Source organism: Mustela putorius, unplaced genomic scaffold (assembly GCF_011764305.1).
Source record: "Mustela putorius furo isolate JIRA1106 unplaced genomic scaffold, ASM1176430v1.1 tig00003834_pilon_pilon_pilon, whole genome shotgun sequence".
Classification (NCBI taxonomy): Eukaryota; Metazoa; Chordata; class Mammalia; order Carnivora; family Mustelidae; genus Mustela; species Mustela putorius.
Genome location: NW_025421987.1, coordinates 43,051,340 through 43,064,385, shown reverse-complemented (window position 1 = coordinate 43,064,385; position 13,046 = coordinate 43,051,340). Strand labels below are relative to the sequence as shown.

Sequence of the window (13,046 nt, the reverse complement as noted above, 5' to 3'; positions counted from 1 at the left end):
GGTCCAACTTTCCTGAAAGGCAATTTGGCAACTGCATTAAATGTCTTAAACATATGCCTTCCCTTTGGGCCAGCAGTGCTCTTCTAGGAATTCATCCTAAGAAATGAGACAAATGCACAAATTTGAAAGGAAAAGGAGGAATTCAAAACAACCTATGATTCTAAAGTAATGAATTCATTAAATAAATTATGATACATTACATGTAGTCCTTAAAAAAAGGTGAGGTAGAAATACATTAAGTAATGTGAAAAGGTCTATATTAGTTGCTAAATTAGCATAATCTATTTGAGAAAACAATCTGGAAGAAGAGCTAATAGTTGTCTTTGAATAGTCATTTTCTATTTATTTCTATTTTATTATATAGGTTTGAGAGTGTTTTCGTACTATTATTTTTGTTTATCACTGATTTCTAACTTTCAACAATTGGTCAAAAATGAGTGCTGCTGAGAAATAGCATTAGTGCTGTTAGTAGACAGAAATAAAAAAGAAAAAAGCATGTACAGTTTATAATCTCTTTACCTGAAAAATACCTATTGACATTTTAAAAAACTAATTCATGTACATTTTGGAATATTCAACCAATTGCTCAAAAAGTTTGTAATGAGAATCAGGGCTTTCTTCTCTGTTCTCCTATACCTCTTCCCCAAATTGTTATTTTTAACAAAATTTTTATGTATTGTTTGATCACATTTTTCTGGAGGAGGAAATATCCATACACCAAAAAACAAGAGAAAAATTAACTAATGATTCTAGCCTGGTGTTTGTTGGCTCAGGCAATAAATCCCACCTCTGTGTCCCTTTAGCTCTTATCTGAATTCCCAAGTTTCCAACTCATTGGCTTTGTACAAAGATGACCTAAATTATACCTTGTAATCTATTTTAGAATATATAGCTTTTTATAAATCTTTGAGTTCAAATACCCATCTTTCCTTCCACTCAAATTAAAGGTGCATTTAAAAAGGCTCAGCATTTCCTATATACTGACTGTATGTTCATTTTGTTGTAGTCCCAATGCACAGTTGCATCGCTCCACAGATTATCCACGATGCTAAAAATTCTTCCCACACTTGCATTTGACATAGGAATTGAAATAGAAAACTGAACCCATTTAAACAAATTTAGAGCTGCAGTTTCAGTGCTAAAAACAAGTTTTGATTTTTTTAGTGTTGTTTCTTCAAGAGAAATGATCATCTCATGTCCAAAGCACAGACTTTCTCATAAAGAAAATTTGGAGTGGGCTCTTATTTTCATGATGAAAACATTCAGATGTGAATTACTTCATCAAAAGGAGGAGATGGCTCATGATCAGGCAAACACAAAGCACCCAGAGCAGTACATGGTAGAGTTTCAAAAAGAAATTACTTCTCTCTATATGTGAGAGCTCTTGTATTTATATTTAATTCTTCACAGGTAAACTTACTGACTACACAAACTGATAAATAGTTACTTTGCAATGTGTATAAATCTCCTGCTGAAAAACTTAATATTGATTCTTTTTTCACCAGAATTTTGGAGCTAAATTAAAGAAAAGAAATTTGACTGATAGAATATTTTGTTTAATAAAATTCCCCAATACTGGGGTGCCTGAGTGGCTCAGTGGGTTAAAGCCTCTGCCTTTGGCTCTGGTCATGATCCCAGGGTCCTGGAATTGAGCCCCACATTGGACTCTCTGCTCAGCAGGGAGCCTGCTTCCCTCCTCTCTCTCTGCCTGCCTCTCTCTGCCTACTTGTGATCTCTCTCTGTCAAATAAATAAATAAAATCTTAAAAAACTATATTCCCAAATACTGTTTACCTTAAAAGAGAGTTGCAAAACAAATAATACATTATATTAAATAAATAAGTTAAAAAAAAAGAGGGTTGCAAATGTCAGAGCTAAACAAGGATCCAAGAATTGCACGTTTTTATGAGAAAAATTCTGTATTGTCACTACACAGTTGCATATGGCCTCGGGCCATGTATTCAGACTGGGAAGTATGGCCTCCTATACTGCATTATAAAGAGGCACCATTTCATTGATGAAATGCTCAGAGATTCATGGCCAATCAGTTCCATTGTACAAAGTGCTCTTGACTTTGACTAGAAAATCTGAACCTCAGCTCTATAGTACTTTGTAACTCTTGCCATATACTACCGTATCTGTCATTCTTGTACCCTGGGTACTGGATACATATGCTGTCCCCTAGTTTATAAAGGACAGACGTCTTGTGCAATATACAGATAACACATCTGTATAATACATATATAATAAGTGGGACTTATTATACCTTCTATTATCAGGACTCCAGTTTCATTGGAAATAACTTCTGCCAGGACTTTTTTGGCCTCCAATATGTCACCCCTATAACTGTTCCTAGTTCTGATGGTCTGAAGTAGATCTGGGGTACTGACTATGGAAATCAGTCTTTTGAAGCCCAAAATCTCATGAATATCCAGAAGGTACTCCATTCACCACTCTTTACTCAATGGACTACTAAGTCATCATGATTTAGCACCAGCTTATGTCTCGATTTGGCAGCATTGCATAAGTCTTTTGCAATTCCTGTGTTCATTCTATTATTCTTTTTTTGATGGGGTAGCTATTTATCCAAAGCTAGAAGACTACTTCTCCTATACTTCCTTCTAATGAAACATCTCTCCATAATTTAGGTCAGTTATAATCTTTCACTGTCTGCTTGAGAATTGGCCCTTTCAAAATAATCATGGCTGCTTTTGCCATTATAAGAGCTGAGTTGCATGGAATATATGCTGAACAATCCAGGAGACACCATTTGCATGGTAATCTGAGGGTCACCCCTCAGGTTTAACTCTGTGGTTCTCTCACTGAACACTAAGGGGTGCCGCATCTAAGCAAGACATAAATGGTCAGAGAAAGTATCCCAGAGGTAATGTAAAAGGATACTTCCGACAAGTCATATAGATGTCAGTCATTCCCCTATCTGTGGAATTTATCACACCATAGTATAATTGGTTATTTTATTTCTTTGTCTTCTCAGTTATACCATAAGTTTCATGAAGGTAGAAGTTACTCACATCCTGTCATCAAGTGGCTAGCAAAGCACCTGGCACATGTTAAGACTGTTGAAAGAATAGGCTCAAAGACATTCAATGGTGTGCCAAATATCAAGAAAAGGAGGTAAATCTGGGGGTGAGTGAGATTCAAATGGTAGATGTCATGTAATTCTTGCCCCAGCAAAAGTCATATGCTTATGTCAGTATCTATAGGTCTGTATCTTAAAATTGCTAAAGATGAAAAAGGCCATCACACTTTGAGGTTTCAAGTCCAGTTTCAAAGTCTGGAAGTTTCAAGTCCAAAGTTTCAAGTCCAGCCATGCCCTCTTGTGCAGTCACCACATTTTCCATAGCTCTTTAAGATACTTATCACCTTGAGGCTGCCATTCCATCTTTTAGTAAAATAATACACAATGAAAATCATGATGCACTCTAGTAATGCCATGACTAGCATTAGTACTTAGATCTGCTATATAGGCATATGGCAAAGGATAGGGCACATGAATTTGATTTTCACATAGAAATGCACCTAGGACTGAAGAAACCTTTGCTGCAGAAATCTAAAAGATTTCCTAAGAAGTATGAATATATGCTAAGAAATGAGAAGGAGGAGGCAATAATATGCATATATTAGTAAAACCCAACTTAGACAAAGCAAAAATTTATATTCAAGCTGTACTATTAAGTCTTCAGGACCAATTTCACCGGCAACTTTAAGAATAATGAAAGAACAATATGTAATGAGAATAATTGAATATTAGCTTCAGAAATTAACCCAGATTTTGATCATTTAAATCTTTTTCTCCTTGGTCCCTGTTTTGTTTTGTTTTGTTTAATAGTGGGAATCAGACAACCAGCCCTCAATTATCAGATCACCAATAATTTGTCTATTTTTAATACACATCTACCAGGATATAAATACCATAAGTTCAGGGACTATGCTTATTAATTTTTTCATTATATTATTCATTCATGCAAATCTATATTGTTTAAATTCCATATTTCAAGCATTAGAGCAGATTCAAGTATCCACTGATATGCTAAATGGGCATAGTTCCCACCCACATAGAACTTATGGTCCAGTAACGCAGTTCAGAATACAGATATTGAATACATAACTATGCAGCTACAAATTTCAGGTGCTACAAGGAAAAATAATGTGGTGTCATGGATAACAGTATGGCTAGATTTCTATATTCGACAAAATGTCAGTTAAAAAAAGGTGAAGTGAAGACATGTTTACTAAAATAAATACGGGAAAAATTAATCACCAAAAAACTATCAGTTATTGAAAACTCTAGAAAACAATCTTCAGGTCCAAGGAAAGTGATCTCTAATTGAAGTGAGCATCAAAGAAAATGGTGGCTGAGTGGGCAATATAAACATGAACACTGAGTCTATAAATCGAAAGTAATAACATTTGTTGTAGTAAACACATAGAAAACTGACTTCAATAAAATTTCAGATTAAAAAAATCATAGAACCATAATTTATCAGTTGGAATGAGTGGTATTAATGGGGTAAAAGTTCTAGTGTCCTAATATTTTCAAAGAAAAGAGTAAAACAATTAACTTTAGTAAGTTAAATATGAATGTTATTTCTAATATTACCACAGGAGCAGAAACAAAGGGTCTAAATTTTATACTAATAGTGGATGAAAACATTATTTAAAATATTCAGTAATAAAATAACAAAGAAAAGAGATAAAAACAGAGACCACAAAGTATAAAATAATGTGGTAGAAATAAATCCACAAATATTAGTAATTAGGCTGAGTACAAATGGACTCAATGCTCTAGTTTAACAAAAAAGATAACCTGGGAACAAAAATTCTATACTGTTTATAAGGAATATATTTAAAATAAGCATGGCTATGGAAAATGTTAGAAGTGATTGGGTGGAAAAAGACATGCCATCAAATCCTAATAAAAAGAAAAATTGACAGGGTGCCTGGGTGGCTCAGTGGATTAACCCATTGCCTTTGGCTCAGGTCATGATCTCAGGCTCCTGGGACTGAGCCCCGCATCGGGCTCTCTGCTCAGTGGGGAGCCTGCTTCCCTCTCTCTCTCTCTCTGCCTGCCTCTCTGCCTACTTGTCATATCTCTGTCAAATAAATAAATAAAATCTTAAAAAAAAGAAAAATTGACATAACTATATTAATAACCAACAAAAGTAGACTTCAGGCAAATACAGTTACCAGAATTAAAAGGAATTACATCAGAGCTCAGTAAAGCAGAGGCGGGGGGAAGGGGACAAGGAGATGGGGATGGTTGTTCCACAGCAGGCGTGGACTGTGGAGCAGCTGCACAGCAAGCTACTCCCCAAGAAGGACATTATCAAGTTTCTACAGGACCATAGTTCAGCTTCATTTCTTGCAGAACATAAGTTATTAGAAACATTAAAAATGTGGCCAAGACAGCTCATAAGGACCATTTGGTTACAGCCTACAACCAGTTTTTTGAAAGGAAGCATTTCAAGGGTACTGAAAGTATAAGTAATGTGTCTGGACAGGTGAAAAATGTGGAGCTTAATGAAGATAAACCCAAAGAAACCAAGTCTGAAGAGACTCTGGATGAGGGTCCACCAAAACATATAAAACCTGTTCTTTAAAAAGGAGATAAAACCAACTTCCCCAAAAGGGAGATGTTGTTCACTGCTGGTATACAGGAACACTACAGGATGAGACTGTTTTTGATACTAATATTCAAAAGAGTTCAAAGAAGAAGAAAAATGCCAAGCCTTTGAGTTTTAAGGTTGGACTAGGCAAAGTTATCAGAGGATGGGACGAAGCAGTCTTATCTATGAGTAAAGGAGAAAAGGCTCGACTAGAGATTGAGCCAGAATGGGCTTATGGAAAGAAAGGACAGCCTGATGCCAAAATTCCACCAAATGCAAAACTCATTTTTGAAGTGGAATTAGTGAATACTGACTGAAACAACTATGCTTCAGATGTAAAGACATCAGCAACAGTAAAACATGGCCTTGAAGAAACTTGTGTAACTAACTAGAGCTGGTTACTACTGGAAAATTCAAGAACTCAGATATTGTTTACCCAATCCCCACCTCTTAATATATGTAATCCATCATAATTCCTTAAAGTTTAAAATATTTTACTACAGCTGTGTAAAAAGAAATGACTTTCCTTTTACCTCATGTTGTAAACCAAAAGACTCAATAAAAACATATTCAGTGTCTTGCAAAAAAAAAAAAAAAAGAATTATTTCAAAATGGCTGAAGATTCAATGAACAGAATGTATAGCAATTTAAAAATTACATGCATATATCAACAAAGTCTCAAATTATTCAAAGCAAAATTTGACAGAAATACAATGAGAATTTGATAGATCTCTAAAGTCAGAAAGTTCAACACTCCTTTCTTAGGGATTGATAGAAAAGCATTTAAAAATACGAGGATATAAAAAAAACTGAAAAACATAATTAACAAAGTTGACTCATCAACTGCAGAATGTACATTAATTTCAATCATGCACAGATCATTTATAAATATTTAACACATACCAGGCCATAAAACATGTCTAAACACAAATCCTTCCAGATAATTAAAGAGACTCTTTCCCAACACATTTCACAAGACCAGCGTTATCCAGATAGCAAAACCAGACCAACATGTTGCAAGACAAGAAAACTGCAGAACAATATCCTTCACAAACATATGTGTAAATATGTTCAACAAAATTTTAGCAGATAATATCTAACAATATGTAAAAAAGATAATATGACCAATTTTGAATAATCTCAAGAATGCAAAAATGGTTTAGCATTTAAAGATCCAAGTATTCACCTTATTCACTAACAGACTACGCACACACACACACAAACACACACAGTAACAACAACAACAAAAAATATATATCAATAGATATAGGGAAAAGCGTTTGACAAAACCCATATCCATTACCCATACAAATTTCCCAGAAAACAAGGAATTAAAGAGATGTCCCTAATCTGATAAATGTCATCTCTGAAAAGCTTTCAGCTAACATTGTTTTTAATGGTGAAAAGAAAATGAATGTTGTCTCTTAAGATCATGAAAGTAAGGATATTTTCTCCCACTACTTCTATTTGACATTGTCCTAAAGATTCCAGTCAGCCCAGTAAGGTAAGAAAAAACTTGAATGACAACATTATTGGAAAAGAAGTAGTAAAACAATCCTCCTTTATCAAAACCAGAATGGTTTCTGTAAAATATCCTCTGGAATCTAAAACGAATAGGCTAATAAATCTAATATGTGAAGTTAACAAGGTTGTAGGATATAAGATGAATATACAGAATCAATTGGATTTCTATGTACTAGCAATAGGTAATTGAAATAATGAAGATACCATTTACACTAGCATTAAAAATATTACTTAGAGATGAATCTGAGAAAAGTTATACAAGTCCATTAAACTGAAAAATAGATCATGATGAGAGAAATTAAAGAAGCCCTAAAAAGATGGAGATGCCATGTTCCTAAATTAGATGACACAATGTTATCAATCTGTCATTTCTCTCTAAATTGACTTGTAGATTCAATGTAATACCAATCAAAATCCCAGGAATTTTTGGTAGGCTTCTATTTGAACAGACCGATATTAACATTCATATTGAAATGTAAAGTATCCAGGGGGCCCCTGGGTGGTACAGTCAGTTAAGCGTCTGACTCTTGTTTTCTGCTCAGATCATGGTCTCAGATTTGTGAGATCAAGCCCTGCCTCAGACTCTGAACTCAGCGAGGAGTCTGTTGGAGTTTCTGTCTCCCTCTCCCTCTGCCCCTGCCTGTGCTGGCTCTCTCTCTCTCCCACATAGAGAAATAAATCTTTAAAAGAAATATAAAGTAATCCTAATAGACAAAACAACAATGAAAATAAAAGAATAAATTTGGAGGACTTTATAGGACCTTTTATTAAGAACATAAATTAACATGGGACTCCTGGCTGGCTCAGTTGGGTAAGCATCAGCTCCAGTCTTGATCTGAGGGTTGGGGGTTCAAGTTCCCCATTGAGCTTCACTCTGTGCAAATTACCACATTTTGCAAACTGGTATAACATTATGTAGTAATGCTATAGTTGGGAAAGAAAACTAGTAAACTTGAAAAAACACACATATCTTGTGATTTAGTCTTTCCGTTTCTAAGAGTATTCCTTATAAATCTGCATGTTTATATACAACAAGAAACAAAATGCAAGAATGTTCAAAGCAGCATTTTTCACATTTTCCAAAAACTGAAAAGAGCCCTTCAATAGTAAAATGGATGAATGAATTGCCATATCAATAAACCATAGAATGTTACACAGCAATGAAAATTAATGAACTAGTTCGATGTGCAACAATATGGCTGAAACATAATCTTAATAGTGAATGGAAAAGAGCAAGTTATAGAAAATATATGCAGCATAATTGCACTTATGTAGTATTCCAAACAGGCAAGACTCAAGTATTTTTCTTGGGGATGCATACACAAGAACTAAAACTAAAGAAAAACAAGGAATTGCTCATAATCAGTGTCAAGGTAATGATTACCGCAAAGGAAAGGGAATGGTGGGAGGAGCCACATGTGGGAGTTCTGGAATATTGCTATTATTCTTTCTTCTGATATATATCATATTTTCATGAGTGTTGCTTTTAGCTGTTTATTAAACTGAAAATATACTTTTACACATTTTACTAGATGCATTCATTTATTCTATTTTATAATATAAGAGTTTAAAAAACAAAAACCACAAGGTTCTGTAAAACTTAAGGAGAGATATTTGAGTTTCTGTCCTGGCTTGTGCCAGACCTTGTGATTTTAAAGCCCAAGTATTAGTCTCTTATGAGGTGTCATAGGGCATACGAGCCAAAGGGTTGGTTTGGGGATGGCATATGCATTTTTAAACTTATTCCAGCACTACTCCAATGTCAAAACTTAGCTCTCCAAAAATCTCTATTCCTGCTTCCTACACTCACCTATACCTACAGGCGAAAAACTCAGGTCTCTAGACTGTGGCTCACAAGTTTTAAGAGAAACTGTAGTGCTACTTGGAGCTGGAGGTAAAGAGTCCTAACTGGAGTGTAACCAGTCATGATGGAACACTTCACCTACTCAGTGGAGCCTGCAGATTGTCCCTTCATGAGAACTGACAGCACCTCAGAATGCTGGATTGGTTCAGCAGTGAAGCAAGGAAAACTGTGTCCAAGTGAAAATAATCTGATACACAAAAATTCTCTAAATCGTTATAATGGTAGAGAAATGTTATGGTTGGTGCAAAAGTAAGTCATTACTGGAGGCAAATGACTGAACTAAAGAAATTTGATTTCCCCTGGATTTTAACTTCATGGGTGGCTGCCTACAAGAAAACTCAATATATCTCTAAGACTTCAGCCTCTTTGCCAATTTGACTAAAATCAGCCTATAAAAACCAAATTATTTCATTCCATAAGAAAGTAGAAAAATATCAGAAGCATCTATTTTCAATAAAGATTCAAAATTCTTTAAAGGCTATGGTTTCTTTGTCAAATTAGTTAGTAGAATCATAAATATTTCAGTTTCTTATGCATACAAAACGGAACATTTGATCCCCAGCTGAAAAAGGTCAGTGTAAGATAAAGCTTACAAAGTCAACATCCAGGAAAATTATGTCTGGTCACTTGAAAAGTGCTTGATTAATATCCACAATAGCCAAACTATGGAAAGAGCCAAGATGCCCATCAACAAAGGAATGGATAAAGAAGATGTGGTATATACACACAATGAAATATTACTCAGCCATCAGAAAGGGTGAATACTTACCATTTACACTGACATGAATGGAACTGGAGGGTATTATGTGGAACAAAATAAGTCGGTCAGAGAAAGACAATTATATGGCTTCACTCATATGTGAAATATAAGAAACAGTGCAGAGGATCATAGGGGAAGGGAGAGAAAACTGAGTGGGAAGAAAGCAGAGAGGAAGACAAACCATGAGAGACTCTTAACTATGGGAAAGAAACTAGAGGTTGCTGGAGAGGGGGGATGAGGTAACTGAGATGTGATGTGATGAGCACTGGGTATTAAATGCAACTGATGAATTGTTGAACTCTACATCTGAAACTAATGATGTACTATATGTTGGCTAATGGTATTTAAAGAAAAAAAGAAGTGCTAGCTTCTGCAATTAGAAAAAGTGACATAAAGAGAAAAACCAAGGGAAGATTCCAGTACCCATTCTGGTTTTAATTTCCGTTCTGGGCTGGCAAAGTGATGGATTTGTTGAATCTAGGGGAAATGTTACTGTCTAGAAAGGATCATGGATCATCAGTGTCTCTGTTGGTGCGCCCTGGCTCAACATTATAAAGGCAGAGTCAATAGGGTATTAGGGGAGATCTAGACATGACTCCCTGAGCATTCTTTCAATGGGGAAGCAGTCCACAATTACAGATTGGAAGTGAAATGTGAGGAGAACGGCTCAGTTAAAGAGGAAACTGCGTGTCGTCCTGGACCATGCCTTTCTTTCATTCATCTACCTCTTAACCAAATGTACACTTCCTAATGCAGTGTTCCTGTGAATCATTCACTCAACCATTATCAATTTGTTGACAAATAGGCAACTTGCTTATTGTGGGAGAAAGCAACAGTATGGGATATAAGTACTTCTTTCTGTAGTCATGACATCAGTCTACTCTATATAGATCAGAGAAGCTAGCACATCCATTTCAAACCACAGAAATGATATCCTGCTTACATTAAGATTTACCTTAATCTAGGAAGGTGACCATGAAAAATTATTAGCATGATGCTTCAGTACCTTATAAATAGTGAATGTTTTTCACATCTTTCTATAACCACTTGGCCCAGGTTTAAGAGAAACAAGAAGAAAAATAGCCCATGGGGGTAAATCTGTTGTAGTACCTTAATTACATCCCAACTCCATTGACTTGAATAAAAAGGCCCTTTACTGACTTATCTAACTGCAATCCCAAGAACAGAATGGGCTTGAGGATGACCAACAACTTTTGGCTCTAGCTCTGTTTCTGTGCAATTTTCCTGGCTGTGTCCCCTTCTAAGTAATGATTACATCTTTGTGCTGCTTCTCTTATGGAGAAAAACACATGTAGTCATTCCTGGCTTCACATCCATTTGCCACAAGAAAGAAGGACAAAGAGGAAGAAAGAAAATATTCCTATCTAAGACTTCCAAGCAAGTGTCCCAAGATCATCCTGATTGGGTTGTTTATATATTACTTGTTCATCTCTGGACCACTGACTGTGGATGGAGGAATAAAATGGATTAATTAACACAAGCCAAGAAGGGTCAGCCTTGAATCCAGGCAGAGCCCATTTTCCTCACAATTTTCTAAATGAGTAAGAGCTGAAGCCTGAACCAAAAGTTTGATGTCTAGGAAAGAGAAACATTATTCTGGGAAGGCAACCATAAAGAGAAAGAGAGAGACTAAGAAAGAAAAAAAAAATAGCAATAGTTCTTCAGTTTGGCTGCACATTAGAACCATTGGGGGCATTTGTAAATCCTTATGCCCAGCTCAAAACACTGGGCCAAATAAGTCAGAATCTCTGGAGGGAGAGGGCAGGAGTTCTTAAACCTTCACAGTTGATTCCAGTGTGACTGCCATGAGATCATTGCATTGCATGGGAAGAGTTTATTACAGGAAGACAGAACTAATATCTGTCAGCTTCTCTCCTCACATGGGGATTTTGAAGAGAGATGAGTTGGTTTTATTCCCCAAGCTCTGGCAGCTTAAAGCCACCTGAGCTGACAGTTGTATTTCCCCTTACAAAGGGCTTACGCATAGTGGAATTATACTTTTCTAGCCTCACAATGAACAACACAAAGGTTACAACAGTGGCTAAATCCCATGTGGGAAGCACAGAGAAGGCCATTGTTAGCACTGCTTTTCCATAGTGACAGAAAATAGAGGGGGATTACCGATGGGCTTAAAATACCGTTTCTTCTCCGCCACCATTAGTGGTGTTTGTGGAGCGTGCAACCCTGCCTCCTGAGCCCAGCACGATCAGCTGGGGCACGGCTTTGTCTTGTTTTGTCCTCTGGTTCTCATCACTGTCCTTTGATCCATTCACTATTCATTTTCTCACTCTGTTTTCACTCTGTTCTGGATCCTATGGCTTCTTCCTGAGAATTTACCAGAGCAATCAGGCTGAATTACAAGAGAGAAACCAAAACCCCCTTCAGACTTTCCTGCTTTTCTTTCTTCTTTTTTAGGGGAGGGAGCAGTCTTTAGAATAACAAACATTTTCTATCTTGTTTGACTTCTAAAACTGCTTGGGCTTCTTGTTGGAAAGTCTTACCTTCTCTTTCAGTTTGTTTTTAAAGAAAGATTACAACAAACAAAACTTCATTGCAGAGGAAACGATTTTCCAGAATGCAAGAGTCACGCAGACAATAATTCTTCAAAGGCCCATGCTGGGACACATTGTGATGAAATTATCAAAGCACCAGGAAAAGAGAAGACCCTCAAAACTTCCAGAGTGGTAACATAGTGAGTCTCAAGCAAAAGATAAGGAATTGTTGTGGCAATGGACTTCTCAACATCAACTTTGCTAGCAGGAAGATAATGGTCTTCCAAATACTGGAGTAAACATTTCTCAAAAGTATCCATAAATGTGAGGTGTATTGTAAGCAGGTTTGGAAACAAGAACATAGAAAAAGTCAAATGATAAGAAAGCAAGAAGAGCACATCTAGCAGAGCCACCTTAACGGGTGAGGGAACCAGATCCTGAGCGCCAGCAATTTCCAAAAGAAGTTTAAAGGTCTTTAGTGCTTCACCATCAACCGAAATCAGCTGCTTCCTACATTTTGCTATATTCTCTCTCCTCTTCTGATTATCCGTCTTCCTTTTCACTCCTTCCTTTATACCTGTTGGTGTTTAGGTTTCTTTTTCTTATATAAGTTGCTGGTCTTTTAAACATGCATTGGTTCAAGTTTTTGAGAGACGAAACTTGATTCCTTCTGCTTCTCTTTTCATGACAAGGCACATTATAGGTTGTTGTGGATTAATCGGGTTCTCATCCCTAATTATCAACTGAAGAAGATAGGAG

The 13,046-nt window shown here is 36.2% G+C and overlaps 1 pseudogene; it reads left to right on the top strand.

Annotated features, from left to right (window-relative positions):
* Positions 1-5,255: 5,255 nt before the first annotated feature.
* LOC101685023 lies at positions 5,256-6,059 on the top strand (annotated as a pseudogene).
* Positions 6,060-13,046: the final 6,987 nt, after the last annotated feature.